Here is a 24,973-nt window from a genome sequence, read left to right as displayed (position 1 = left end):
TGGCTGCTAATCGTTGGCTCGTATCTGCCTTGACACATTTTCTGGCTGTGAATTATTCCACTTGCATGGCAGTGTGCGCATGTTGGTGTGTTAAAAATTCTGGAGGCGCTGGGTATCGATCCCAGTACCTCTCGCATGCTAAGCGAGCGCTCTACCATCTGAGCTACGCCCCCTGCTGACGAACTGCGCTACATACAGCCATATCAATGACACAGACCCTTGCACTCCCATTATTCCGCTGACAAACACTACTCTCAATGTGTCCGTGAGGGTGTCTTTCAGGTTTCCTGCATTCTGTATCGAATCGTAGTTGGCCAAAATCAAAGTGGCACGCACGACGTCGAAAATAGCGTTCGGCCAACGCTCTGAGGTAGACGAACGTGTTGTCCACTCTCTAGACTTCATTGAGGTTAGGCCGTTATACCTAAGGCAGATTTGCACTCGATGACACCTCGACAACAGCCGGTCCTCACATTTACGTCTTGCTCTCCTTACGTCGGTATACGAGTCTGTGACGCTGGCTTTGCAACATCTTGCGTGTCTTTAGGCTCGCCGCGACCAACACTTACCACGCACTGACCACAAAACATGGAGGCGCCGGGGCTTGAACCCGGGACCTTTCACATGCAAAGCGAACGCTCTACCAACTGAGCTACGCCCCCAAGCACAAGCAAGCTGCGCTGATCTCCGTTCTTTGCTACTCTTATGTGCACGGACGCGATGGTTGGTTGGTTTGCTGGGGTGAAGGGACCAGAGTACAAAGGCGCGGACACGTTCACATACGCAAGAGTTCCAAGTAGTTTCGATGCTCTGGTATTACGACTGCAAATTCCGTCCGTTTTTAACGTCTTAAATTGAAGGGACAGTCACAAGTTGCTCCGTTTTCACTCCATGTCGACAATCACACAGCACCTGAGGTAACAAGCACATCTGAAGACCCATTGTGCACTCGACTGTTCATGCCAACTCACTGCCTCGCACTTTACTACTGTGTACCACTCTTGTCGTCCAACTGCAAAAGACTGGGCCACAACAACTTTCCGCGTCTCCATTGCACTGCGCAAACTACGAAACGCTCCCCAAACATGGCACTCACCCACGCAGACGACTTTTCCGACTTTACACGACGCTCACGCAACGCTCACGCTAGTGACAGCCTTATTTAGAGCTTGACGTCGCACACAAGCGAATGAGCACATTTCGCCGACGACTTAGGCCGCCCTCCTAGTGTGGCTGTTCGGTGTCTGCAGGCAGCGAGGGGCTGCAAGCTTCCTGTGTTCGCGCCTATGTCACCTCTGCTTGCTTGTCAGAGACAGAGTATCGCAAAACATACAACTCACTCCATGAATTGATTGCTACGGCATCTGTCATCAGCAGTCACAACTAGCAACACCAGTAGCAGCCGACTGCACGTCAAGAATTGGAATGTGCAGTGGGATTTTTGTGAATTCGGCGCAAGGCTGATCTTTGCGACATAGGTTTGAGAATCTTATGGGAACACTTGTACTGTTTCTAAATTAAGTGTAGTGGTGGGAGGAGGGTGCTTCGTGCGCATTACAGCACGCTTGCCAATTGTGGCTGCTAATCGTTGGCTCGTATCTGCCTTGACACATTTTCTGGCTGTGAATTATTCCACTTGCATGGCAGTGTGCGCATGTTGGTGTGTTAAAAATTCTGGAGGCGCTGGGTATCGATCCCAGTACCTCTCGCACGCTAAGCGAGCGCTCTACCATCTGAGCTACGCCCCCTGCTGACGAACTGCGCTACATACAGCCATATCAATGACACAGACCCTTGCACTCCCATTATTCCGCTGACAAACACTACTCTCAATGTGTCCGTGAGGGTGTCTTTCAGGTTTCCTGCATTCTGTATCGAATCGTAGTTGGCCAAAATCAAAGTGGCACGCACGACGTCGAAAATAGCGTTCGGCCAACGCTCTGAGGTAGACGAACGTGTTGTCCACTCTCTAGACTTCATTGAGGTTAGGCCGTTATACCTAAGGCAGATTTGCACTCGATGACACCTCGACAACAGCCGGTCCTCACATTTACGTCTTGCTCTCCTTACGTCGGTATACGAGTCTGTGACGCTGGCTTTGCAACATCTTGCGTGTCTTTAGTCTCGCCGCGACCAACACTTACCACGCACTGACCACAAAACATGGAGGCGCCGGGGCTTGAACCCGGGACCTTTCACATGCAAAGCGAACGCTCTACCAACTGAGCTACGCCCCCAAGCACAAGCAAGCTGCGCTGATCTCCGTTCTTTGCTACTCTTATGTGCACGGACGCGATGGTTGGTTGGTTTGCTGGGGTGAAGGGACCAGAGTACAAAGGCGCGGACACGTTCACATACGCAAGAGTTCCAAGTAGTTTCGATGCTCTGGTATTACGACTGCAAATTCCGTCCGTTTTTAACGTCTTAAATTGAAGGGACAGTCACAAGTTGCTCCGTTTTCACTCCATGTCGACAATCACACAGCACCTGAGGTAACAAGCACATCTGAAGACCCATTGTGCACTCGACTGTTCATGCCAACTCACTGCCTCGCACTTTACTACTGTGTACCACTCTTGTCGTCCAACTGCAAAAGACTGGGCCACAACAACTTTCCGCGTCTCCATTGCACTGCGCAAACTACGAAACGCTCCCCAAACATGGCACTCACCCACGCAGACGACTTTACACGACGCTCACGCAACGCTCACGCTAGTGACAGCCTTATTTAGAGCTTGACGTCGCACACAAGCGAATGAGCACATTTCGCCTACGACTTAGGCCGCCCTCCTAGTGTGGCTGTTCGGTGTCTGCAGGCAGCGAGGGGCTGCAAGCTTCCTGTGTTCGCGCCTATGTCACCTCTGCTTGCTTGTCAGAGACAGAGTATCGCAAAACATACAACTCACTCCATGAATTGATTGCTACGGCATCTGTCATCAGCAGTCACAACTAGCAACACCAGTAGCAGCCGACTGCACGTCAAGAATTGGAATGTGCAGTGGGATTTTTGTGAATTCGGCGCAAGGCTGATCTTTGCGACATAGGTTTGAGAATCTTATGGGAACACTTGTACTGTTTCTAAATTAAGTGTAGTGGTGGGAGGAGGGTGCTTCGTGCGCATTACAGCACGCTTGCCAATTGTGGCTGCTAATCGTTGGCTCGTATCTGCCTTGACACATTTTCTGGCTGTGAATTATTCCACTTGCATGGCAGTGTGCGCATGTTGGTGTGTTAAAAATTCTGGAGGCGCTGGGTATCGATCCCAGTACCTCTCGCATGCTAAGCGAGCGCTCTACCATCTGAGCTACGCCCCCTGCTGACGAACTGCGCTACATACAGCCATATCAATGACACAGACCCTTGCACTCCCATTATTCCGCTGACAAACACTACTCTCAATGTGTCCGTGAGGGTGTCTTTCAGGTTTCCTGCATTCTGTATCGAATCGTAGTTGGCCAAAATCAAAGTGGCACGCACGACGTCGAAAATAGCGTTCGGCCAACGCTCTGAGGTAGACGAACGTGTTGTCCACTCTCTAGACTTCATTGAGGTTAGGCCGTTATACCTAAGGCAGATTTGCACTCGATGACACCTCGACAACAGCCGGTCCTCACATTTACGTCTTGCTCTCCTTACGTCGGTATACGAGTCTGTGACGCTGGCTTTGCAACATCTTGCGTGTCTTTAGGCTCGCCGCGACCAACACTTACCACGCACTGACCACAAAACATGGAGGCGCCGGGGCTTGAACCCGGGACCTTTCACATGCAAAGCGAACGCTCTACCAACTGAGCTACGCCCCCAAGCACAAGCAAGCTGCGCTGATCTCCGTTCTTTGCTACTCTTATGTGCACGGACGCGATGGTTGGTTGGTTTGCTGGGGTGAAGGGACCAGAGTACAAAGGCGCGGACACGTTCACATACGCAAGAGTTCCAAGTAGTTTCGATGCTCTGGTATTACGACTGCAAATTCCGTCCGTTTTTAACGTCTTAAATTGAAGGGACAGTCACAAGTTGCTCCGTTTTCACTCCATGTCGACAATCACACAGCACCTGAGGTAACAAGCACATCTGAAGACCCATTGTGCACTCGACTGTTCATGCCAACTCACTGCCTCGCACTTTACTACTGTGTACCACTCTTGTCGTCCAACTGCAAAAGACTGGGCCACAACAACTTTCCGCGTCTCCATTGCACTGCGCAAACTACGAAACGCTCCCCAAACATGGCACTCACCCACGCAGACGACTTTTCCGACTTTACACGACGCTCACGCTAGTGACAGCCTTATTTAGAGCTTGACGTCGCACACAAGCGAATGAGCACATTTCGCCGACGACTTAGGCCGCCCTCCTAGTGTGGCTGTTCGGTGTCTGCAGGCAGCGAGGGGCTGCAAGCTTCCTGTGTTCGCGCCTATGTCACCTCTGCTTGCTTGTCAGAGACAGAGTATCGCAAAACATACAACTCACTCCATGAATTGATTGCTACGGCATCTGTCATCAGCAGTCACAACTAGCAACACCAGTAGCAGCCGACTGCACGTCAAGAATTGGAATGTGCAGTGGGATTTTTGTGAATTCGGCGCAAGGCTGATCTTTGCGACATAGGTTTGAGAATCTTATGGGAACACTTGTACTGTTTCTAAATTAAGTGTAGTGGTGGGAGGAGGGTGCTTCGTGCGCATTACAGCACGCTTGCCAATTGTGGCTGCTAATCGTTGGCTCGTATCTGCCTTGACACATTTTCTGGCTGTGAATTATTCCACTTGCATGGCAGTGTGCGCATGTTGGTGTGTTAAAAATTCTGGAGGCGCTGGGTATCGATCCCAGTACCTCTCGCATGCTAAGCGAGCGCTCTACCATCTGAGCTACGCCCCCTGCTGACGAACTGCGCTACATACAGCCATATCAATGACACAGACCCTTGCACTCCCATTATTCCGCTGACAAACACTACTCTCAATGTGTCCGTGAGGGTGTCTTTCAGGTTTCCTGCATTCTGTATCGAATCGTAGTTGGCCAAAATCAAAGTGGCACGCACGACGTCGAAAATAGCGTTCGGCCAACGCTCTGAGGTAGACGAACGTGTTGTCCACTCTCTAGACTTCATTGAGGTTAGGCCGTTATACCTAAGGCAGATTTGCACTCGATGACACCTCGACAACAGCCGGTCCTCACATTTACGTCTTGCTCTCCTTACGTCGGTATACGAGTCTGTGACGCTGGCTTTGCAACATCTTGCGTGTCTTTAGGCTCGCCGCGACCAACACTTACCACGCACTGACCACAAAACATGGAGGCGCCGGGGCTTGAACCCGGGACCTTTCACATGCAAAGCGAACGCTCTACCAACTGAGCTACGCCCCCAAGCACAAGCAAGCTGCGCTGATCTCCGTTCTTTGCTACTCTTATGTGCACGGACGCGATGGTTGGTTGGTTTGCTGGGGTGAAGGGACCAGAGTACAAAGGCGCGGACACGTTCACATACGCAAGAGTTCCAAGTAGTTTCGATGCTCTGGTATTACGACTGCAAATTCCGTCCGTTTTTAACGTCTTAAATTGAAGGGACAGTCACAAGTTGCTCCGTTTTCACTCCATGTCGACAATCACACAGCACCTGAGGTAACAAGCACATCTGAAGACCCATTGTGCACTCGACTGTTCATGCCAACTCACTGCCTCGCACTTTACTACTGTGTACCACTCTTGTCGTCCAACTGCAAAAGACTGGGCCACAACAACTTTCCGCGTCTCCATTGCACTGCGCAAACTACGAAACGCTCCCCAAACATGGCACTCACCCACGCAGACGACTTTTCCGACTTTACACGACGCTCACGCAACGCTCACGCTAGTGACAGCCTTATTTAGAGCTTGACGTCGCACACAAGCGAATGAGCACATTTCGCCGACGACTTAGGCCGCCCTCCTAGTGTGGCTGTTCGGTGTCTGCAGGCAGCGAGGGGCTGCAAGCTTCCTGTGTTCGCGCCTATGTCACCTCTGCTTGCTTGTCAGAGACAGAGTATCGCAAAACATACAACTCACTCCATGAATTGATTGCTACGGCATCTGTCATCAGCAGTCACAACTAGCAACACCAGTAGCAGCCGACTGCACGTCAAGAATTGGAATGTGCAGTGGGATTTTTGTGAATTCGGCGCAAGGCTGATCTTTGCGACATAGGTTTGAGAATCTTATGGGAACACTTGTACTGTTTCTAAATTAAGTGTAGTGGTGGGAGGAGGGTGCTTCGTGCGCATTACAGCACGCTTGCCAATTGTGGCTGCTAATCGTTGGCTCGTATCTGCCTTGACACATTTTCTGGCTGTGAATTATTCCACTTGCATGGCAGTGTGCGCATGTTGGTGTGTTAAAAATTCTGGAGGCGCTGGGTATCGATCCCAGTACCTCTCGCATGCTAAGCGAGCGCTCTACCATCTGAGCTACGCCCCCTGCTGACGAACTGCGCTACATACAGCCATATCAATGACACAGACCCTTGCACTCCCATTATTCCGCTGACAAACACTACTCTCAATGTGTCCGTGAGGGTGTCTTTCAGGTTTCCTGCATTCTGTATCGAATCGTAGTTGGCCAAAATCAAAGTGGCACGCACGACGTCGAAAATAGCGTTCGGCCAACGCTCTGAGGTAGACGAACGTGTTGTCCACTCTCTAGACTTCATTGAGGTTAGGCCGTTATACCTAAGGCAGATTTGCACTCGATGACACCTCGACAACAGCCGGTCCTCACATTTACGTCTTGCTCTCCTTACGTCGGTATACGAGTCTGTGACGCTGGCTTTGCAACATCTTGCGTGTCTTTAGGCTCGCCGCGACCAACACTTACCACGCACTGACCACAAAACATGGAGGCGCCGGGGCTTGAACCCGGGACCTTTCACATGCAAAGCGAACGCTCTACCAACTGAGCTACGCCCCCAAGCACAAGCAAGCTGCGCTGATCTCCGTTCTTTGCTACTCTTATGTGCACGGACGCGATGGTTGGTTGGTTTGCTGGGGTGAAGGGACCAGAGTACAAAGGCGCGGACACGTTCACATACGCAAGAGTTCCAAGTAGTTTCGATGCTCTGGTATTACGACTGCAAATTCCGTCCGTTTTTAACGTCTTAAATTGAAGGGACAGTCACAAGTTGCTCCGTTTTCACTCCATGTCGACAATCACACAGCACCTGAGGTAACAAGCACATCTGAAGACCCATTGTGCACTCGACTGTTCATGCCAACTCACTGCCTCGCACTTTACTACTGTGTACCACTCTTGTCGTCCAACTGCAAAAGACTGGGCCACAACAACTTTCCGCGTCTCCATTGCACTGCGCAAACTACGAAACGCTCCCCAAACATGGCACTCACCCACGCAGACGACTTTTCCGACTTTACACGACGCTCACGCAACGCTCACGCTAGTGACAGCCTTATTTAGAGCTTGACGTCGCACACAAGCGAATGAGCACATTTCGCCGACGACTTAGGCCGCCCTCCTAGTGTGGCTGTTCGGTGTCTGCAGGCAGCGAGGGGCTGCAAGCTTCCTGTGTTCGCGCCTATGTCACCTCTGCTTGCTTGTCAGAGACAGAGTATCGCAAAACATACAACTCACTCCATGAATTGATTGCTACGGCATCTGTCATCAGCAGTCACAACTAGCAACACCAGTAGCAGCCGACTGCACGTCAAGAATTGGAATGTGCAGTGGGATTTTTGTGAATTCGGCGCAAGGCTGATCTTTGCGACATAGGTTTGAGAATCTTATGGGAACACTTGTACTGTTTCTAAATTAAGTGTAGTGGTGGGAGGAGGGTGCTTCGTGCGCATTACAGCACGCTTGCCAATTGTGGCTGCTAATCGTTGGCTCGTATCTGCCTTGACACATTTTCTGGCTGTGAATTATTCCACTTGCATGGCAGTGTGCGCATGTTGGTGTGTTAAAAATTCTGGAGGCGCTGGGTATCGATCCCAGTACCTCTCGCATGCTAAGCGAGCGCTCTACCATCTGAGCTACGCCCCCTGCTGACGAACTGCGCTACATACAGCCATATCAATGACACAGACCCTTGCACTCCCATTATTCCGCTGACAAACACTACTCTCAATGTGTCCGTGAGGGTGTCTTTCAGGTTTCCTGCATTCTGTATCGAATCGTAGTTGGCCAAAATCAAAGTGGCACGCACGACGTCGAAAATAGCGTTCGGCCAACGCTCTGAGGTAGACGAACGTGTTGTCCACTCTCTAGACTTCATTGAGGTTAGGCCGTTATACCTAAGGCAGATTTGCACTCGATGACACCTCGACAACAGCCGGTCCTCACATTTACGTCTTGCTCTCCTTACGTCGGTATACGAGTCTGTGACGCTGGCTTTGCAACATCTTGCGTGTCTTTAGGCTCGCCGCGACCAACACTTACCACGCACTGACCACAAAACATGGAGGCGCCGGGGCTTGAACCCGGGACCTTTCACATGCAAAGCGAACGCTCTACCAACTGAGCTACGCCCCCAAGCACAAGCAAGCTGCGCTGATCTCCGTTCTTTGCTACTCTTATGTGCACGGACGCGATGGTTGGTTGGTTTGCTGGGGTGAAGGGACCAGAGTACAAAGGCGCGGACACGTTCACATACGCAAGAGTTCCAAGTAGTTTCGATGCTCTGGTATTACGACTGCAAATTCCGTCCGTTTTTAACGTCTTAAATTGAAGGGACAGTCACAAGTTGCTCCGTTTTCACTCCATGTCGACAATCACACAGCACCTGAGGTAACAAGCACATCTGAAGACCCATTGTGCACTCGACTGTTCATGCCAACTCACTGCCTCGCACTTTACTACTGTGTACCACTCTTGTCGTCCAACTGCAAAAGACTGGGCCACAACAACTTTCCGCGTCTCCATTGCACTGCGCAAACTACGAAACGCTCCCCAAACATGGCACTCACCCACGCAGACGACTTTTCCGACTTTACACGACGCTCACGCAACGCTCACGCTAGTGACAGCCTTATTTAGAGCTTGACGTCGCACACAAGCGAATGAGCACATTTCGCCGACGACTTAGGCCGCCCTCCTAGTGTGGCTGTTCGGTGTCTGCAGGCAGCGAGGGGCTGCAAGCTTCCTGTGTTCGCGCCTATGTCACCTCTGCTTGCTTGTCAGAGACAGAGTATCGCAAAACATACAACTCACTCCATGAATTGATTGCTACGGCATCTGTCATCAGCAGTCACAACTAGCAACACCAGTAGCAGCCGACTGCACGTCAAGAATTGGAATGTGCAGTGGGATTTTTGTGAATTCGGCGCAAGGCTGATCTTTGCGACATAGGTTTGAGAATCTTATGGGAACACTTGTACTGTTTCTAAATTAAGTGTAGTGGTGGGAGGAGGGTGCTTCGTGCGCATTACAGCACGCTTGCCAATTGTGGCTGCTAATCGTTGGCTCGTATCTGCCTTGACACATTTTCTGGCTGTGAATTATTCCACTTGCATGGCAGTGTGCGCATGTTGGTGTGTTAAAAATTCTGGAGGCGCTGGGTATCGATCCCAGTACCTCTCGCATGCTAAGCGAGCGCTCTACCATCTGAGCTACGCCCCCTGCTGACGAACTGCGCTACATACAGCCATATCAATGACACAGACCCTTGCACTCCCATTATTCCGCTGACAAACACTACTCTCAATGTGTCCGTGAGGGTGTCTTTCAGGTTTCCTGCATTCTGTATCGAATCGTAGTTGGCCAAAATCAAAGTGGCACGCACGACGTCGAAAATAGCGTTCGGCCAACGCTCTGAGGTAGACGAACGTGTTGTCCACTCTCTAGACTTCATTGAGGTTAGGCCGTTATACCTAAGGCAGATTTGCACTCGATGACACCTCGACAACAGCCGGTCCTCACATTTACGTCTTGCTCTCCTTACGTCGGTATACGAGTCTGTGACGCTGGCTTTGCAACATCTTGCGTGTCTTTAGGCTCGCCGCGACCAACACTTACCACGCACTGACCACAAAACATGGAGGCGCCGGGGCTTGAACCCGGGACCTTTCACATGCAAAGCGAACGCTCTACCAACTGAGCTACGCCCCCAAGCACAAGCAAGCTGCGCTGATCTCCGTTCTTTGCTACTCTTATGTGCACGGACGCGATGGTTGGTTGGTTTGCTGGGGTGAAGGGACCAGAGTACAAAGGCGCGGACACGTTCACATACGCAAGAGTTCCAAGTAGTTTCGATGCTCTGGTATTACGACTGCAAATTCCGTCCGTTTTTAACGTCTTAAATTGAAGGGACAGTCACAAGTTGCTCCGTTTTCACTCCATGTCGACAATCACACAGCACCTGAGGTAACAAGCACATCTGAAGACCCATTGTGCACTCGACTGTTCATGCCAACTCACTGCCTCGCACTTTACTACTGTGTACCACTCTTGTCGTCCAACTGCAAAAGACTGGGCCACAACAACTTTCCGCGTCTCCATTGCACTGCGCAAACTACGAAACGCTCCCCAAACATGGCACTCACCCACGCAGACGACTTTTCCGACTTTACACGACGCTCACGCAACGCTCACGCTAGTGACAGCCTTATTTAGAGCTTGACGTCGCACACAAGCGAATGAGCACATTTCGCCGACGACTTAGGCCGCCCTCCTAGTGTGGCTGTTCGGTGTCTGCAGGCAGCGAGGGGCTGCAAGCTTCCTGTGTTCGCGCCTATGTCACCTCTGCTTGCTTGTCAGAGACAGAGTATCGCAAAACATACAACTCACTCCATGAATTGATTGCTACGGCATCTGTCATCAGCAGTCACAACTAGCAACACCAGTAGCAGCCGACTGCACGTCAAGAATTGGAATGTGCAGTGGGATTTTTGTGAATTCGGCGCAAGGCTGATCTTTGCGACATAGGTTTGAGAATCTTATGGGAACACTTGTACTGTTTCTAAATTAAGTGTAGTGGTGGGAGGAGGGTGCTTCGTGCGCATTACAGCACGCTTGCCAATTGTGGCTGCTAATCGTTGGCTCGTATCTGCCTTGACACATTTTCTGGCTGTGAATTATTCCACTTGCATGGCAGTGTGCGCATGTTGGTGTGTTAAAAATTCTGGAGGCGCTGGGTATCGATCCCAGTACCTCTCGCATGCTAAGCGAGCGCTCTACCATCTGAGCTACGCCCCCTGCTGACGAACTGCGCTACATACAGCCATATCAATGACACAGACCCTTGCACTCCCATTATTCCGCTGACAAACACTACTCTCAATGTGTCCGTGAGGGTGTCTTTCAGGTTTCCTGCATTCTGTATCGAATCGTAGTTGGCCAAAATCAAAGTGGCACGCACGACGTCGAAAATAGCGTTCGGCCAACGCTCTGAGGTAGACGAACGTGTTGTCCACTCTCTAGACTTCATTGAGGTTAGGCCGTTATACCTAAGGCAGATTTGCACTCGATGACACCTCGACAACAGCCGGTCCTCACATTTACGTCTTGCTCTCCTTACGTCGGTATACGAGTCTGTGACGCTGGCTTTGCAACATCTTGCGTGTCTTTAGGCTCGCCGCGACCAACACTTACCACGCACTGACCACAAAACATGGAGGCGCCGGGGCTTGAACCCGGGACCTTTCACATGCAAAGCGAACGCTCTACCAACTGAGCTACGCCCCCAAGCACAAGCAAGCTGCGCTGATCTCCGTTCTTTGCTACTCTTATGTGCACGGACGCGATGGTTGGTTGGTTTGCTGGGGTGAAGGGACCAGAGTACAAAGGCGCGGACACGTTCACATACGCAAGAGTTCCAAGTAGTTTCGATGCTCTGGTATTACGACTGCAAATTCCGTCCGTTTTTAACGTCTTAAATTGAAGGGACAGTCACAAGTTGCTCCGTTTTCACTCCATGTCGACAATCACACAGCACCTGAGGTAACAAGCACATCTGAAGACCCATTGTGCACTCGACTGTTCATGCCAACTCACTGCCTCGCACTTTACTACTGTGTACCACTCTTGTCGTCCAACTGCAAAAGACTGGGCCACAACAACTTTCCGCGTCTCCATTGCACTGCGCAAACTACGAAACGCTCCCCAAACATGGCACTCACCCACGCAGACGACTTTTCCGACTTTACACGACGCTCACGCAACGCTCACGCTAGTGACAGCCTTATTTAGAGCTTGACGTCGCACACAAGCGAATGAGCACATTTCGCCGACGACTTAGGCCGCCCTCCTAGTGTGGCTGTTCGGTGTCTGCAGGCAGCGAGGGGCTGCAAGCTTCCTGTGTTCGCGCCTATGTCACCTCTGCTTGCTTGTCAGAGACAGAGTATCGCAAAACATACAACTCACTCCATGAATTGATTGCTACGGCATCTGTCATCAGCAGTCACAACTAGCAACACCAGTAGCAGCCGACTGCACGTCAAGAATTGGAATGTGCAGTGGGATTTTTGTGAATTCGGCGCAAGGCTGATCTTTGCGACATAGGTTTGAGAATCTTATGGGAACACTTGTACTGTTTCTAAATTAAGTGTAGTGGTGGGAGGAGGGTGCTTCGTGCGCATTACAGCACGCTTGCCAATTGTGGCTGCTAATCGTTGGCTCGTATCTGCCTTGACACATTTTCTGGCTGTGAATTATTCCACTTGCATGGCAGTGTGCGCATGTTGGTGTGTTAAAAATTCTGGAGGCGCTGGGTATCGATCCCAGTACCTCTCGCATGCTAAGCGAGCGCTCTACCATCTGAGCTACGCCCCCTGCTGACGAACTGCGCTACATACAGCCATATCAATGACACAGACCCTTGCACTCCCATTATTCCGCTGACAAACACTACTCTCAATGTGTCCGTGAGGGTGTCTTTCAGGTTTCCTGCATTCTGTATCGAATCGTAGTTGGCCAAAATCAAAGTGGCACGCACGACGTCGAAAATAGCGTTCGGCCAACGCTCTGAGGTAGACGAACGTGTTGTCCACTCTCTAGACTTCATTGAGGTTAGGCCGTTATACCTAAGGCAGATTTGCACTCGATGACACCTCGACAACAGCCGGTCCTCACATTTACGTCTTGCTCTCCTTACGTCGGTATACGAGTCTGTGACGCTGGCTTTGCAACATCTTGCGTGTCTTTAGGCTCGCCGCGACCAACACTTACCACGCACTGACCACAAAACATGGAGGCGCCGGGGCTTGAACCCGGGACCTTTCACATGCAAAGCGAACGCTCTACCAACTGAGCTACGCCCCCAAGCACAAGCAAGCTGCGCTGATCTCCGTTCTTTGCTACTCTTATGTGCACGGACGCGATGGTTGGTTGGTTTGCTGGGGTGAAGGGACCAGAGTACAAAGGCGCGGACACGTTCACATACGCAAGAGTTCCAAGTAGTTTCGATGCTCTGGTATTACGACTGCAAATTCCGTCCGTTTTTAACGTCTTAAATTGAAGGGACAGTCACAAGTTGCTCCGTTTTCACTCCATGTCGACAATCACACAGCACCTGAGGTAACAAGCACATCTGAAGACCCATTGTGCACTCGACTGTTCATGCCAACTCACTGCCTCGCACTTTACTACTGTGTACCACTCTTGTCGTCCAACTGCAAAAGACTGGGCCACAACAACTTTCCGCGTCTCCATTGCACTGCGCAAACTACGAAACGCTCCCCAAACATGGCACTCACCCACGCAGACGACTTTTCCGACTTTACACGACGCTCACGCAACGCTCACGCTAGTGACAGCCTTATTTAGAGCTTGACGTCGCACACAAGCGAATGAGCACATTTCGCCGACGACTTAGGCCGCCCTCCTAGTGTGGCTGTTCGGTGTCTGCAGGCAGCGAGGGGCTGCAAGCTTCCTGTGTTCGCGCCTATGTCACCTCTGCTTGCTTGTCAGAGACAGAGTATCGCAAAACATACAACTCACTCCATGAATTGATTGCTACGGCATCTGTCATCAGCAGTCACAACTAGCAACACCAGTAGCAGCCGACTGCACGTCAAGAATTGGAATGTGCAGTGGGATTTTTGTGAATTCGGCGCAAGGCTGATCTTTGCGACATAGGTTTGAGAATCTTATGGGAACACTTGTACTGTTTCTAAATTAAGTGTAGTGGTGGGAGGAGGGTGCTTCGTGCGCATTACAGCACGCTTGCCAATTGTGGCTGCTAATCGTTGGCTCGTATCTGCCTTGACACATTTTCTGGCTGTGAATTATTCCACTTGCATGGCAGTGTGCGCATGTTGGTGTGTTAAAAATTCTGGAGGCGCTGGGTATCGATCCCAGTACCTCTCGCATGCTAAGCGAGCGCTCTACCATCTGAGCTACGCCCCCTGCTGACGAACTGCGCTACATACAGCCATATCAATGACACAGACCCTTGCACTCCCATTATTCCGCTGACAAACACTACTCTCAATGTGTCCGTGAGGGTGTCTTTCAGGTTTCCTGCATTCTGTATCGAATCGTAGTTGGCCAAAATCAAAGTGGCACGCACGACGTCGAAAATAGCGTTCGGCCAACGCTCTGAGGTAGACGAACGTGTTGTCCACTCTCTAGACTTCATTGAGGTTAGGCCGTTATACCTAAGGCAGATTTGCACTCGATGACACCTCGACAACAGCCGGTCCTCACATTTACGTCTTGCTCTCCTTACGTCGGTATACGAGTCTGTGACGCTGGCTTTGCAACATCTTGCGTGTCTTTAGGCTCGCCGCGACCAACACTTACCACGCACTGACCACAAAACATGGAGGCGCCGGGGCTTGAACCCGGGACCTTTCACATGCAAAGCGAACGCTCTACCAACTGAGCTACGCCCCCAAGCACAAGCAAGCTGCGCTGATCTCCGTTCTTTGCTACTCTTATGTGCACGGACGCGATGGTTGGTTGGTTTGCTGGGGTGAAGGGACCAGAGTACAAAGGCGCGGACACGTTCACATACGCAAGAGTTCCAAGTAGTTTCGATGCTCTGGTATTACGACTGCAAATTCCGTCCGTTTTTAACGTCTTAAATTGAAGGGACAGTCACAAGTTGCTCCGTTTTCACTCCATGTCGACAATCACACAGCACCTGAGGTAACAAGCACATCTGAAGACCCATTGTGCACTCGACTGTTCATGCCAACTCACTGCCTCGCACTTTACTACTGTGTACCACTCTTGTCGTCCAACTGCAAAAGACTGGGCCACAACAACTTTCCGCGTCTCCATTGCACTGCGCAAACTACGAAACGCTCCCCAAACATGGCACTCACCCACGCAGACGACTTTTCCGACTTTACACGACGCTCACGCAACGCTCACGCTAGTGACAGCCTTATTTAGAGCTTGACGTCGCACACAAGCGAATGAGCACATTTCGCCGACGACTTAGGCCGCCCTCCTAGTGTGGCTGTTCGGTGTCTGCAGGCAGCGAGGGGCTGCAAGCTTCCTGTGTTCGCGCCTATGTCACCTCTGCTTGCTTGTCAGAGACAGAGTATCGCAAAACATACAACTCACTCCATGAATTGATTGCTACGGCATCTGTCATCAGCAGTCACAACTAGCAACACCAGTAGCAGCCGACTGCACGTCAAGAATTGGAATGTGCAGTGGGATTTTTGTGAATTCGGCGCAAGGCTGATCTTTGCGACATAGGTTTGAGAATCTTATGGGAACACTTGTACTGTTTCTAAATTAAGTGTAGTGGTGGGAGGAGGGTGCTTCGTGCGCATTACAGCACGCTTGCCAATTGTGGCTGCTAATCGTTGGCTCGTATCTGCCTTGACACATTTTCTGGCTGTGAATTATTCCACTTGCATGGCAGTGTGCGCATGTTGGTGTGTTAAAAATTCTGGAGGCGCTGGGTATCGATCCCAGTACCTCTCGCATGCTAAGCGAGCGCTCTACCATCTGAGCTACGCCCCCTGCTGACGAACTGCGCTACATACAGCCATATCAATGACACAGACCCTTGCACTCCCATTATTCCGCTGACAAACACTACTCTCAATGTGTCCGTGAGGGTGTCTTTCAGGTTTCCTGCATTCTGTATCGAATCGTAGTTGGCCAAAATCAAAGTGGCACGCACGACGTCGAAAATAGCGTTCGGCCAACGCTCTGAGGTAGACGAACGTGTTGTCCACTCTCTAGACTTCATTGAGGTTAGGCCGTTATACCTAAGGCAGATTTGCACTCGATGACACCTCGACAACAGCCGGTCCTCACATTTACGTCTTGCTCTCCTTACGTCGGTATACGAGTCTGTGACGCTGGCTTTGCAACATCTTGCGTGTCTTTAGGCTCGCCGCGACCAACACTTACCACGCACTGACCACAAAACATGGAGGCGCCGGGGCTTGAACCCGGGACCTTTCACATGCAAAGCGAACGCTCTACCAACTGAGCTACGCCCCCAAGCACAAGCAAGCTGCGCTGATCTCCGTTCTTTGCTACTCTTATGTGCACGGACGCGATGGTTGGTTGGTTTGCTGGGGTGAAGGGACCAGAGTACAAAGGCGCGGACACGTTCACATACGCAAGAGTTCCAAGTAGTTTCGATGCTCTGGTATTACGACTGCAAATTCCGTCCGTTTTTAACGTCTTAAATTGAAGGGACAGTCACAAGTTGCTCCGTTTTCACTCCATGTCGACAATCACACAGCACCTGAGGTAACAAGCACATCTGAAGACCCATTGTGCACTCGACTGTTCATGCCAACTCACTGCCTCGCACTTTACTACTGTGTACCACTCTTGTCGTCCAACTGCAAAAGACTGGGCCACAACAACTTTCCGCGTCTCCATTGCACTGCGCAAACTACGAAACGCTCCCCAAACATGGCACTCACCCACGCAGACGACTTTTCCGACTTTACACGACGCTCACGCAACGCTCACGCTAGTGACAGCCTTATTTAGAGCTTGACGTCGCACACAAGCGAATGAGCACATTTCGCCGACGACTTAGGCCGCCCTCCTAGTGTGGCTGTTCGGTGTCTGCAGGCAGCGAGGGGCTGCAAGCTTCCTGTGTTCGCGCCTATGTCACCTCTGCTTGCTTGTCAGAGACAGAGTATCGCAAAACATACAACTCACTCCATGAATTGATTGCTACGGCATCTGTCATCAGCAGTCACAACTAGCAACACCAGTAGCAGCCGACTGCACGTCAAGAATTGGAATGTGCAGTGGGATTTTTGTGAATTCGGCGCAAGGCTGATCTTTGCGACATAGGTTTGAGAATCTTATGGGAACACTTGTACTGTTTCTAAATTAAGTGTAGTGGTGGGAGGAGGGTGCTTCGTGCGCATTACAGCACGCTTGCCAATTGTGGCTGCTAATCGTTGGCTCGTATCTGCCTTGACACATTTTCTGGCTGTGAATTATTCCACTTGCATGGCAGTGTGCGCATGTTGGTGTGTTAAAAATTCTGGAGGCGCTGGGTATCGATCCCAGTACCTCTCGCATGCTAAGCGAGCGCTCTACCATCTGAGCTACGCCCCCTGCTGACGAACTGCGCTACATACAGCCATATCAATGACACAGACCCTTGCACTCCCATTATTCCGCTGACAAACACTACTCTCAATGTGTCCGTGAGGGTGTCTTTCAGGTTTCCTGCATTCTGTATCGAATCGTAGTTGGCCAAAATCAAAGTGGCACGCACGACGTCGAAAATAGCGTTCGGCCAACGCTCTGAGGTAGACGAACGTGTTGTCCACTCTCTAGACTTCATTGAGGTTAGGCCGTTATACCTAAGGCAGATTTGCACTCGATGACACCTCGACAACAGCCGGTCCTCACATTTACGTCTTGCTCTCCTTACGTCGGTATACGAGTCTGTGACGCTGGCTTTGCAACATCTTGCGTGTCTTTAGGCTCGCCGCGACCAACACTTACCACGCACTGACCACAAAACATGGAGGCGCCGGGGCTTGAACCCGGGACCTTTCACATGCAAAGCGAACGCTCTACCAACTGAGCTACGCCCCCAAGCACAAGCAAGCTGCGCTGATCTCCGTTCTTTGCTACTCTTATGTGCACGGACGCGATGGTTGGTTGGTTTGCTGGGGTGAAGGGACCAGAGTACAAAGGCGCGGACACGTTCACATACGCAAGAGTTCCAAGTAGTTTCGATGCTCTGGTATTACGACTGCAAATTCCGTCCGTTTTTAACGTCTTAAATTGAAGGGACAGTCACAAGTTGCTCCGTTTTCACTCCATGTCGACAATCACACAGCACCTGAGGTAACAAGCACATCTGAAGACCCATTGTGCACTCGACTGTTCATGCCAACTCACTGCCTCGCACTTTACTACTGTGTACCACTCTTGTCGTCCAACTGCAAAAGACTGGGCCACAACAACTTTCCGCGTCTCCATTGCACTGCGCAAACTACGAAACGCTCCCCAAACATGGCACTCACCCACGCAGACGACTTTTCCGACTTTACACGACGCTCACGCAACGCTCACGCTAGTGACAGCCTTATTTAGAGCTTGACGTCGCACACAAGCGAATGAGCACATTTCGCCGACGACTTAGGCCGCCCTCCTAGTGTGGCTGTTCGGTGTCTGCAGGCAGCGAGGGGCTGCAAGCTTCCTGTGTTCGCGCCTATGTCACCTCTGCTTGCTTGTCAGAGACAGAGTATCGCAAAACATACAACTCACTCCATGAATTGATTGCTACGGCATCTGTCATCAGCAGTCACAACTAGCAACACCAGTAGCAGCCGACTGCACGTCAAGAATTGGAATGTGCAGTGGGATTTTTGTGAATTCGGCGCAAGGCTGATCTTTGCGACATAGGTTTGAGAATCTTATGGGAACACTTGTACTGTTTCTAAATTAAGTGTAGTGGTGGGAGGAGGGTGCTTCGTGCGCATTACAGCACGCTTGCCAATTGTGGCTGCTAATCGTTGGCTCGTATCTGCCTTGACACATTTTCTGGCTGTGAATTATTCCACTTGCATGGCAGTGTGCGCATGTTGGTGTGTTAAAAATTCTGGAGGCGCTGGGTATCGATCCCAGTACCTCTCGCATGCTAAGCGAGCGCTCTACCATCTGAGCTACGCCCCCTGCTGACGAACTGCGCTACATACAGCCATATCAATGACACAGACCCTTGCACTCCCATTATTCCGCTGACAAACACTACTCTCAATGTGTCCGTGAGGGTGTCTTTCAGGTTTCCTGCATTCTGTATCGAATCGTAGTTGGCCAAAATCAAAGTGGCACGCACGACGTCGAAAATAGCGTTCGGCCAACGCTCTGAGGTAGACGAACGTGTTGTCCACTCTCTAGACTTCATTGAGGTTAGGCCGTTATACCTAAGGCAGATTTGCACTCGATGACACCTCGACAACAGCCGGTCCTCACATTTACGTCTTGCTCTCCTTACGTCGGTATACGAGTCTGTGACGCTGGCTTTGCAGCATCTTGCGTGTCTTTAGGCTCGCCGCGACCAACACTTACCACGCACTGACCACAAAACATGGAGGCGCCGGGGCTTGAACCCGGGACCTTTCACATGCAAAGCGAACGCTCTACCAACTGAGCTACGCCCCCAAGCACAAGCAAGCTGCGCTGATCTCCGTTCTTTGCTACTCTTATGTGCACGGACGCGATGGTTGGTTGGTTTGCTGGGGTGAAGGGACCAGAGTACAAAGGCGCGGACACGTTCACATACGCAAGAGTTCCAAGTAGTTTCGATGCTCTGGTATTACGACTGCAAATTCCGTCCGTTTTTAACGTCTTAAATTGAAGGGACAGTCACAAGTTGCTCCGTTTTCACTCCATGTCGACAATCACACAGCACCTGAGGTAACAAGCACATCTGAAGACCCATTGTGCACTCGACTGTTCATGCCAACTCACTGCCTCGCACTTTACTACTGTGTACCACTCTTGTCGTCCAACTGCAAAAGACTGGGCCACAACAACTTTCCGCGTCTCCATTGCACTGCGCAAACTACGAAACGCTCCCCAAACATGGCACTCACCCACGCAGACGACTTTTCCGACTTTACACGACGCTCACGCAACGCTCACGCTAGTGACAGCCTTATTTAGAGCTTGACGTCGCACACAAGCGAATGAGCACATTTCGCCGACGACTTAGGCCGCCCTCCTAGTGTGGCTGTTCGGTGTCTGCAGGCAGCGAGGGGCTGCAAGCTTCCTGTGTTCGCGCCTATGTCACCTCTGCTTGCTTGTCAGAGACAGAGTATCGCAAAACATACAACTCACTCCATGAATTGATTGCTACGGCATCTGTCATCAGCAGTCACAACTAGCAACACCAGTAGCAGCCGACTGCACGTCAAGAATTGGAATGTGCAGTGGGATTTTTGTGAATTCGGCGCAAGGCTGATCTTTGCGACATAGGTTTGAGAATCTTATGGGAACACTTGTACTGTTTCTAAATTAAGTGTAGTGGTGGGAGGAGGGTGCTTCGTGCGCATTACAGCACGCTTGCCAATTGTGGCTGCTAATCGTTGGCTCGTATCTGCCTTGACACATTTTCTGGCTGTGAATTATTCCACTTGCATGGCAGTGTGCGCATGTTGGTGTGTTAAAAATTCTGGAGGCGCTGGGTATCGATCCCAGTACCTCTCGCATGCTAAGCGAGCGCTCTACCATCTGAGCTACGCCCCCTGCTGACGAACTGCGCTACATACAGCCATATCAATGACACAGACCCTTGCACTCCCATTATTCCGCTGACAAACACTACTCTCAATGTGTCCGTGAGGGTGTCTTTCAGGTTTCCTGCATTCTGTATCGAATCGTAGTTGGCCAAAATCAAAGTGGCACGCACGACGTCGAAAATAGCGTTCGGCCAACGCTCTGAGGTAGACGAACGTGTTGTCCACTCTCTAGACTTCATTGAGGTTAGGCCGTTATACCTAAGGCAGATTTGCACTCGATGACACCTCGACAACAGCCGGTCCTCACATTTACGTCTTGCTCTCCTTACGTCGGTATACGAGTCTGTGACGCTGGCTTTGCAACATCTTGCGTGTCTTTAGGCTCGCCGCGACCAACACTTACCACGCACTGACCACAAAACATGGAGGCGCCGGGGCTTGAACCCGGGACCTTTCACATGCAAAGCGAACGCTCTACCAACTGAGCTACGCCCCCAAGCACAAGCAAGCTGCGCTGATCTCCGTTCTTTGCTACTCTTATGTGCACGGACGCGATGGTTGGTTGGTTTGCAGGGGTGAAGGGACCAGAGTACAAAGGCGCGGACACGTTCACATACGCAAGAGTTCCAAGTAGTTTCGATGCTCTGGTATTACGACTGCAAATTCCGTCCGTTTTTAACGTCTTAAATTGAAGGGACAGTCACAAGTTGCTCCGTTTTCACTCCATGTCGACAATCACACAGCACCTGAGGTAACAAGCACATCTGAAGACCCATTGTGCACTCGACTGTTCATGCCAACTCACTGCCTCGCACTTTACTACTGTGTACCACTCTTGTCGTCCAACTGCAAAAGACTGGGCCACAACAACTTTCCGCGTCTCCATTGCACTGCGCAAACTACGAAACGCTCCCCAAACATGGCACTCACCCACGCAGACGACTTTTCCGACTTTACACGACGCTCACGCAACGCTCACGCTAGTGACAGCCTTATTTAGAGCTTGACGTCGCACACAAGCGAATGAGCACATTTCGCCGACGACTTAGGCCGCCCTCCTAGTGTGGCTGTTCGGTGTCTGCAGGCAGCGAGGGGCTGCAAGCTTCCTGTGTTCGCGCCTATGTCACCTCTGCTTGCTTGTCAGAGACAGAGTATCGCAAAACATACAACTCACTCCATGAATTGATTGCTACGGCATCTGTCATCAGCAGTCACAACTAGCAACACCAGTAGCAGCCGACTGCACGTCAAGAATTGGAATGTGCAGTGGGATTTTTGTGAATTCGGCGCAAGGCTGATCTTTGCGACATAGGTTTGAGAATCTTATGGGAACACTTGTACTGTTTCTAAATTAAGTGTAGTGGTGGGAGGAGGGTGCTTCGTGCGCATTACAGCACGCTTGCCAATTGTGGCTGCTAATCGTTGGCTCGTATCTGCCTTGACACATTTTCTGGCTGTGAATTATTCCACTTGCATGGCAGTGTGCGCATGTTGGTGTGTTAAAAATTCTGGAGGCGCTGGGTATCGATCCCAGTACCTCTCGCATGCTAAGCGAGCGCTCTACCATCTGAGCTACGCCCCCTGCTGACGAACTGCGCTACATACAGCCATATCAATGACACAGACCCTTGCACTCCCATTATTCCGCTGACAAACACTACTCTCAATGTGTCCGTGAGGGTGTCTTTCAGGTTTCCTGCATTCTGTATCGAATCGTAGTTGGCCAAAATCAAAGTGGCACGCACGACGTCGAAAATAGCGTTCGGCCAACGCTCTGAGGTAGACGAACGTGTTGTCCACTCTCTAGACTTCATTGAGGTTAGGCCGTTATACCTAAGGCAGATTTGCACTCGATGACACCTCGACAACAGCCGGTCCTCACATTTACGTCTTGCTCTCCTTACGTCGGTATACGAGTCTGTGACGCTGGCTTTGCAACATCTTGCGTGTCTTTAGGCTCGCCGCGACCAACACTTACCACGCACTGACCACAAAACATGGAGGCGCCGGGGCTTGAACCCGGGACCTTTCACATGCAAAGCGAACGCTCTACCAACTGAGCTACGCCCCCAAGCACAAGCAAGCTGCGCTGATCTCCGTTCTTTGCTACTCTTATGTGCACGGACGCGATGGTTGGTTGGTTTGCAGGGGTGAAGGGACCAGAGTACAAAGGCGCGGACACGTTCACATACGCAAGAGTTCCAAGTAGTTTCGATGCTCTGGTATTACGACTGCAAATTCCGTCCGTTTTTAACGTCTTAAATTGAAGGGACAGTCACAAGTTGCTCCGTTTTCACTCCATGTCGACAATCACACAGCACCTGAGGTAACAAGCACATCTGAAGACCCATTGTGCACTCGACTGTTCATGCCAACTCACTGCCTCGCACTTTACTACTGTGTACCACTCTTGTCGTCCAACTGCAAAAGACTGGGCCACAACAACTTTCCGCGTCTCCATTGCACTGCGCAAACTACGAAACGCTCCCCAAACATGGCACTCACCCACGCAGACGACTTTTCCGACTTTACACGACGCTCACGCAACGCTCACGCTAGTGACAGCCTTATTTAGAGCTTGACGTCGCACACAAGCGAATGAGCACATTTCGCCGACGACTTAGGCCGCCCTCCTAGTGTGGCTGTTCGGTGTCTGCAGGCAGCGAGGGGCTGCAAGCTTCCTGTGTTCGCGCCTATGTCACCTCTGCTTGCTTGTCAGAGACAGAGTATCGCAAAACATACAACTCACTCCATGAATTGATTGCTACGGCATCTGTCATCAGCAGTCACAACTAGCAACACCAGTAGCAGCCGACTGCACGTCAAGAATTGGAATGTGCAGTGGGATTTTTGTGAATTCGGCGCAAGGCTGATCTTTGCGACATAGGTTTGAGAATCTTATGGGAACACTTGTACTGTTTCTAAATTAAGTGTAGTGGTGGGAGGAGGGTGCTTCGTGCGCATTACAGCACGCTTGCCAATTGTGGCTGCTAATCGTTGGCTCGTATCTGCCTTGACACATTTTCTGGCTGTGAATTATTCCACTTGCATGGCAGTGTGCGCATGTTGGTGTGTTAAAAATTCTGGAGGCGCTGGGTATCGATCCCAGTACCTCTCGCATGCTAAGCGAGCGCTCTACCATCTGAGCTACGCCCCCTGCTGACGAACTGCGCTACATACAGCCATATCAATGACACAGACCCTTGCACTCCCATTATTCCGCTGACAAACACTACTCTCAATGTGTCCGTGAGGGTGTCTTTCAGGTTTCCTGCATTCTGTATCGAATCGTAGTTGGCCAAAATCAAAGTGGCACGCACGACGTCGAAAATAGCGTTCGGCCAACGCTCTGAGGTAGACGAACGTGTTGTCCACTCTCTAGACTTCATTGAGGTTAGGCCGTTATACCTAAGGCAGATTTGCACTCGATGACACCTCGACAACAGCCGGTCCTCACATTTACGTCTTGCTCTCCTTACGTCGGTATACGAGTCTGTGACGCTGGCTTTGCAACATCTTGCGTGTCTTTAGGCTCGCCGCGACCAACACTTACCACGCACTGACCACAAAACATGGAGGCGCCGGGGCTTGAACCCGGGACCTTTCACATGCAAAGCGAACGCTCTACCAACTGAGCTACGCCCCCAAGCACAAGCAAGCTGCGCTGATCTCCGTTCTTTGCTACTCTTATGTGCACGGACGCGATGGTTGGTTGGTTTGCAGGGGTGAAGGGACCAGAGTACAAAGGCGCGGACACGTTCACATACGCAAGAGTTCCAAGTAGTTTCGATGCTCTGGTATTACGACTGCAAATTCCGTCCGTTTTTAACGTCTTAAATTGAAGGGACAGTCACAAGTTGCTCCGTTTTCACTCCATGTCGACAATCACACAGCACCTGAGGTAACAAGCACATCTGAAGACCCATTGTGCACTCGACTGTTCATGCCAACTCACTGCCTCGCACTTTACTACTGTGTACCACTCTTGTCGTCCAACTGCAAAAGACTGGGCCACAACAACTTTCCGCGTCTCCATTGCACTGCGCAAACTACGAAACGCTCCCCAAACATGGCACTCACCCACGCAGACGACTTTTCCGACTTTACACGACGCTCACGCAACGCTCACGCTAGTGACAGCCTTATTTAGAGCTTGACGTCGCACACAAGCGAATGAGCACATTTCGCCGACGACTTAGGCCGCCCTCCTAGTGTGGCTGTTCGGTGTCTGCAGGCAGCGAGGGGCTGCAAGCTTCCTGTGTTCGCGCCTATGTCACCTCTGCTTGCTTGTCAGAGACAGAGTATCGCAAAACATACAACTCACTCCATGAATTGATTGCTACGGCATCTGT

At 51.1% G+C, this 24,973-nt stretch overlaps 32 non-coding genes across 32 annotated transcripts; all 32 read right to left on the bottom strand.

Annotated features, from left to right (window-relative positions):
* Positions 1-100: 100 nt before the first annotated feature.
* Trnaa-agc lies at positions 101-173 on the bottom strand. Its single transcript has one exon. It is a non-coding gene; the product is annotated as a tRNA-Ala (tRNA).
* Positions 174-589: 416 nt separating this feature from the next.
* Positions 590-662, bottom strand: Trnaa-ugc. The gene has a single exon. It is a non-coding gene; the product is annotated as a tRNA-Ala (tRNA).
* Positions 663-1,675: 1,013 nt separating this feature from the next.
* Trnaa-agc lies at positions 1,676-1,748 on the bottom strand. Its single transcript has one exon. It is a non-coding gene; the product is annotated as a tRNA-Ala (tRNA).
* Positions 1,749-2,164: 416 nt separating this feature from the next.
* Trnaa-ugc lies at positions 2,165-2,237 on the bottom strand. Its single transcript has one exon. It is a non-coding gene; the product is annotated as a tRNA-Ala (tRNA).
* A 1,004-nt stretch (positions 2,238-3,241) lies between these two features.
* Positions 3,242-3,314, bottom strand: Trnaa-agc. The gene has a single exon. It is a non-coding gene; the product is annotated as a tRNA-Ala (tRNA).
* A 416-nt stretch (positions 3,315-3,730) lies between these two features.
* Positions 3,731-3,803, bottom strand: Trnaa-ugc. The gene has a single exon. It is a non-coding gene; the product is annotated as a tRNA-Ala (tRNA).
* A 1,002-nt stretch (positions 3,804-4,805) lies between these two features.
* Trnaa-agc lies at positions 4,806-4,878 on the bottom strand. Its single transcript has one exon. It is a non-coding gene; the product is annotated as a tRNA-Ala (tRNA).
* Positions 4,879-5,294: 416 nt separating this feature from the next.
* Trnaa-ugc lies at positions 5,295-5,367 on the bottom strand. Its single transcript has one exon. It is a non-coding gene; the product is annotated as a tRNA-Ala (tRNA).
* Positions 5,368-6,380: 1,013 nt separating this feature from the next.
* Positions 6,381-6,453, bottom strand: Trnaa-agc. The gene has a single exon. It is a non-coding gene; the product is annotated as a tRNA-Ala (tRNA).
* A 416-nt stretch (positions 6,454-6,869) lies between these two features.
* Trnaa-ugc lies at positions 6,870-6,942 on the bottom strand. Its single transcript has one exon. It is a non-coding gene; the product is annotated as a tRNA-Ala (tRNA).
* A 1,013-nt stretch (positions 6,943-7,955) lies between these two features.
* Positions 7,956-8,028, bottom strand: Trnaa-agc. The gene has a single exon. It is a non-coding gene; the product is annotated as a tRNA-Ala (tRNA).
* A 416-nt stretch (positions 8,029-8,444) lies between these two features.
* Trnaa-ugc lies at positions 8,445-8,517 on the bottom strand. The gene has a single exon. It is a non-coding gene; the product is annotated as a tRNA-Ala (tRNA).
* A 1,013-nt stretch (positions 8,518-9,530) lies between these two features.
* On the bottom strand, positions 9,531-9,603 carry Trnaa-agc. The gene has a single exon. It is a non-coding gene; the product is annotated as a tRNA-Ala (tRNA).
* A 416-nt stretch (positions 9,604-10,019) lies between these two features.
* Trnaa-ugc lies at positions 10,020-10,092 on the bottom strand. The gene has a single exon. It is a non-coding gene; the product is annotated as a tRNA-Ala (tRNA).
* Positions 10,093-11,105: 1,013 nt separating this feature from the next.
* Trnaa-agc lies at positions 11,106-11,178 on the bottom strand. The gene has a single exon. It is a non-coding gene; the product is annotated as a tRNA-Ala (tRNA).
* A 416-nt stretch (positions 11,179-11,594) lies between these two features.
* Trnaa-ugc lies at positions 11,595-11,667 on the bottom strand. Its single transcript has one exon. It is a non-coding gene; the product is annotated as a tRNA-Ala (tRNA).
* Positions 11,668-12,680: 1,013 nt separating this feature from the next.
* Positions 12,681-12,753, bottom strand: Trnaa-agc. The gene has a single exon. It is a non-coding gene; the product is annotated as a tRNA-Ala (tRNA).
* A 416-nt stretch (positions 12,754-13,169) lies between these two features.
* On the bottom strand, positions 13,170-13,242 carry Trnaa-ugc. Its single transcript has one exon. It is a non-coding gene; the product is annotated as a tRNA-Ala (tRNA).
* A 1,013-nt stretch (positions 13,243-14,255) lies between these two features.
* Trnaa-agc lies at positions 14,256-14,328 on the bottom strand. Its single transcript has one exon. It is a non-coding gene; the product is annotated as a tRNA-Ala (tRNA).
* A 416-nt stretch (positions 14,329-14,744) lies between these two features.
* On the bottom strand, positions 14,745-14,817 carry Trnaa-ugc. Its single transcript has one exon. It is a non-coding gene; the product is annotated as a tRNA-Ala (tRNA).
* Positions 14,818-15,830: 1,013 nt separating this feature from the next.
* On the bottom strand, positions 15,831-15,903 carry Trnaa-agc. The gene has a single exon. It is a non-coding gene; the product is annotated as a tRNA-Ala (tRNA).
* A 416-nt stretch (positions 15,904-16,319) lies between these two features.
* On the bottom strand, positions 16,320-16,392 carry Trnaa-ugc. Its single transcript has one exon. It is a non-coding gene; the product is annotated as a tRNA-Ala (tRNA).
* Positions 16,393-17,405: 1,013 nt separating this feature from the next.
* On the bottom strand, positions 17,406-17,478 carry Trnaa-agc. Its single transcript has one exon. It is a non-coding gene; the product is annotated as a tRNA-Ala (tRNA).
* A 416-nt stretch (positions 17,479-17,894) lies between these two features.
* Trnaa-ugc lies at positions 17,895-17,967 on the bottom strand. Its single transcript has one exon. It is a non-coding gene; the product is annotated as a tRNA-Ala (tRNA).
* A 1,013-nt stretch (positions 17,968-18,980) lies between these two features.
* Trnaa-agc lies at positions 18,981-19,053 on the bottom strand. Its single transcript has one exon. It is a non-coding gene; the product is annotated as a tRNA-Ala (tRNA).
* Positions 19,054-19,469: 416 nt separating this feature from the next.
* On the bottom strand, positions 19,470-19,542 carry Trnaa-ugc. Its single transcript has one exon. It is a non-coding gene; the product is annotated as a tRNA-Ala (tRNA).
* A 1,013-nt stretch (positions 19,543-20,555) lies between these two features.
* Positions 20,556-20,628, bottom strand: Trnaa-agc. The gene has a single exon. It is a non-coding gene; the product is annotated as a tRNA-Ala (tRNA).
* Positions 20,629-21,044: 416 nt separating this feature from the next.
* Trnaa-ugc lies at positions 21,045-21,117 on the bottom strand. Its single transcript has one exon. It is a non-coding gene; the product is annotated as a tRNA-Ala (tRNA).
* A 1,013-nt stretch (positions 21,118-22,130) lies between these two features.
* Positions 22,131-22,203, bottom strand: Trnaa-agc. The gene has a single exon. It is a non-coding gene; the product is annotated as a tRNA-Ala (tRNA).
* A 416-nt stretch (positions 22,204-22,619) lies between these two features.
* Trnaa-ugc lies at positions 22,620-22,692 on the bottom strand. Its single transcript has one exon. It is a non-coding gene; the product is annotated as a tRNA-Ala (tRNA).
* A 1,013-nt stretch (positions 22,693-23,705) lies between these two features.
* On the bottom strand, positions 23,706-23,778 carry Trnaa-agc. Its single transcript has one exon. It is a non-coding gene; the product is annotated as a tRNA-Ala (tRNA).
* Positions 23,779-24,194: 416 nt separating this feature from the next.
* Trnaa-ugc lies at positions 24,195-24,267 on the bottom strand. The gene has a single exon. It is a non-coding gene; the product is annotated as a tRNA-Ala (tRNA).
* Positions 24,268-24,973: the final 706 nt, after the last annotated feature.

The sequence above is a fragment of the Schistocerca americana genome, unplaced genomic scaffold (genome assembly GCF_021461395.2).
Source record: "Schistocerca americana isolate TAMUIC-IGC-003095 unplaced genomic scaffold, iqSchAmer2.1 HiC_scaffold_247, whole genome shotgun sequence".
Classification (NCBI taxonomy): domain Eukaryota; kingdom Metazoa; phylum Arthropoda; class Insecta; order Orthoptera; family Acrididae; genus Schistocerca; species Schistocerca americana.
This window is presented reverse-complemented; position numbering and strand designations above follow the sequence as displayed.